The following is a 3,313-nucleotide window of genomic DNA, read 5'->3' as shown; positions in this document are numbered from 1 at the left end:
CCCCCGCTGTCCCGCCACCAGTAAGGCCTATGCATTTCTTTCAAGAGCATAATAATACCTTATATTTGAAAAGCACCGGAGTGCTGTACCTCTTTCAAAGTACTTGTACATTCATTATCTCATTAGGATACCAGATTTGCTATTTTTTTCCTTCAAATTCATTAAAAAAAAAACAAAACTCAAATCCAGCAGAGAAATTTTTTATATGGCTTTCAATGAGCCTCGAGAGGAGAAAATCAGAATTCAATCCAAGAGTGAAGCTTTCCTAGAGCCGCAAATGTAATCCTTCTATCATATGCCAAAAATAATAAAGGGGCAGAGGCTAGATTCTAGAGGAAAGAACATTGAGTGGGAGTTGAAACCTGGGTTCTAGTTCCAAATCTGCCACTAAACAGCTGTGTGACTTGGACAAGCCCCTTAATCTCTCTGCACTTCAGGTTCTTCCTTTGTAAAATAGTGGCATTGAGATTCCCTGAGGAGTTTGGTCTTGATATTTTCTGAAGGCCTTTAAAGCTCTGAGGATTTATGGCTTCGGGAATTGTAGAGCCCTAAGGGACTAATTTATAAGCAAGTTGGCACATTTTAATAAGCCCAGATGCTATTTTGGGGTGTGCAGATGAGAGCCCCTATTCAGCCTCTATCTTCTGCTGGCCAAGAGCCATGCATTGGGGGACACAGAGCTAAAGATAGCTGATTTCCCAGAGACTCCAAGCCCCTCCCTCTGGACCACCTCTGACAGCTGTGGTTGGTCGGTGGTGGTTAGATGGTTAAATGAAGGGTGAGTGCCTGACCACTCACAAAGTGCTGGCCTCTAAATAGACCAGGAAATCCTGTGGCCTGTGGGACCACAGATGTCAGATGGGTTCTTGGAACAGAAAGGAAGTGGAACCTGGCGTTTTCCTGGAGACATGTCCTGTGTAGGTCTTGGCAGGCCAGGTAGTAGGCCCTACTTAGCAGAGACTGGCCCCCAAATTTTTCATGCTGAGTTCAATCTTCTCTTTACAACCTTTTCCTCAAGCAAGTACTCTCTGCCCAGTGCGGAGGTGAATGGGATCTCTCACCCCTCATGAACCCCTTCTGTATGACTACACTTTCTAATGTATCCTGGCTCTTCCTTTCATTTTCACCAACTACTTTGAGGCACTAGGATGTCAATGGTTTCTCTTATCTTACTGGAGCCTCAGTTATGTAGCTTTTGAGAACAGGGACTATGATACGTCAGACTGCCTCCTACCTTACTCAGCTCTGCTGTCCCCTCCTCATTACACACACACACAAAAGCAAAACAATCAACAATCGTCACCACTAACAACAATGAAACCCCACACCATCCCATTATGTATCTTAATCTCTTAGAAACATTTCTTTGTTCCTAAAGTAATTCATGCTAACGTGATGACAGCTGCTAAGGTTTAATTCTTACCCATCCCCCTGCCACTGTGAATATGAATTCGTATTTAATTGGATCCAGTTTGGCAGAAACACTCCCATTAAAGGAAGAGCATCAGACCTATTATGGGAGATATTTTTGTCCTTAAGGAAGGACCTTTTGTGTTCCTCCAGTTATCAAGAGGAAGTTGGGTACTAGTGAGGTCAGGATTTTGGAGAACAGTCTGCCAATCAGACCTTCCCTTGCACTAGCAGTAACATTCTATGCATAATCAGACCTGCAATTTTCATACTCAGAACAAAATCTGACATTGCATTGGCCAGCCTCCCTGCATTTCAAAGGTTATTTTGTTGTTTCTGGGATCTTCTCTCTTCTTTCTTAAATCCTGGCTCAGCCTCAGTAGCCCCTGGCTCTGTTTGGGCTACACTGCCTGATGCTGGGATATGGATCCTGGCACTCTCTGAGAACTCCTCAATTTGTCTGCCCTGCACCCCTCCGACACACCATTCCTATGTTCCTTATAGAGTCTCCCACTCTCCAACCCTTAGTCCTCCTGAGTTTTAAACAGGACTAAAAAAAGGGACCACAATTCCAAGAAGTAAAACCAAACTTGAATTAATACCAAGAGACTGGTTGAGTCTCTGGAGCTTCCAGATCTATGTCACAAAAGGGCAACTTTCTACCCCAGCAGTTTTGCCCACTCTGAATTTTGATCCCAGACTAGTGCTCTCTGCCACTCACCTTATCCCACCTGACTCCCCACAACAAGGTTAAGCATGTCCCTGTGATCTGGAACTGGCCCAGTTCCTTCAACTTGGAAGTCTGCTTGATTCTTTGAGGAGAAGAGTTAGAAGGGTCAGACCCAGCTCTGGAACGACCTTCAGTGATCAGATGCTCTGGTTTTTGCTAGCCTGTACTGGTGTTCGCATGAAGCAAAGGCAAACTATGAAGGAATTTGCACTGATGTGTAAAATATGGTGGCCAACCTAAAGTAATGATGCAAATAAACAAGTACAAGGAAGGTCAAAGTCCCTCTTAAGTTTGGAATTCTAAAATAACAGGAAGTTCCACTGAAAAACCAATACCACCCCATCCACTGTCCTTTTCCACTGCCAAAGCCGGAGCTTAAGTCTTGGAGCTGGAGAGAAGGGAAAGAGTCTCTCTCCTCCTGCCCCTGATTCATCCTGCCTGGCTCTGCTGGGTTCGCACCTAAGCTCTCTGGTTAGTGATGTGGTCACTTTAGTCATCTGTCCAGTCATCTTGCCCTTTCTACTCTCTAAATTTGATTCGATGGACGATGCAGCAAAAGCCATGACAAGCCCTCGGGAGAGAGAAGTACCAGAACCCTCTGGTAGGTCCCAATGTAGAGATTAGTGATTAAACCTCATTAATAATTAATGATTGAGAGACTTATGGGAACCATATAAAAAGAGAGATTACTGAAGAGAAAGAAAGAAAGAAAGAGGAAGGCTAGAGCCGAGGATGAAGGAAATCTGCTAACCAGTGAGGCACATTCCAAGGTCGTCCCTGCAGCTGTGTCTGTGGTTCCGTAGATTCTTGCAGCTGGGTGGATCCAGGTGGACCTTGCCCAGCAGCCAAACTGGAGCAGCCAAACCGACTTTGTTCCTAACCCCACTTCTCTTAGAGTGAAGGAGCTTTATCATCGCCTCTAGGCTTCTCAAACCTCATCACTGTTTCCCAGTTTATTACCTCAGAACCAGACCTGAGCTAACACAGGCTACAGAAAAGGTTCTTTGCTCAGTTCTCTGACTCACACATTTTCCAGCAATAGTCACGACCGCCAGCACCGACACGGCAGAGTGATTCTGGGTCAGCTCTGCTTTATGCAAAACTGAAATATGGAAATTCAGACTTCCCCCCTAAATAATTAATTTGGGAGGTGATCATGTATTTTTAATAAAT

The sequence above is a fragment of the Pteropus vampyrus genome, unplaced genomic scaffold, assembly GCF_000151845.1.
Source record: "Pteropus vampyrus isolate Shadow unplaced genomic scaffold, Pvam_2.0 Scaffold33, whole genome shotgun sequence".
NCBI lineage: Eukaryota > Metazoa > Chordata > Mammalia > Chiroptera > Pteropodidae > Pteropus > Pteropus vampyrus.
The sequence above is the reverse complement of the archived record's forward strand: the minus strand, read 5'-3'. Positions refer to the sequence as shown.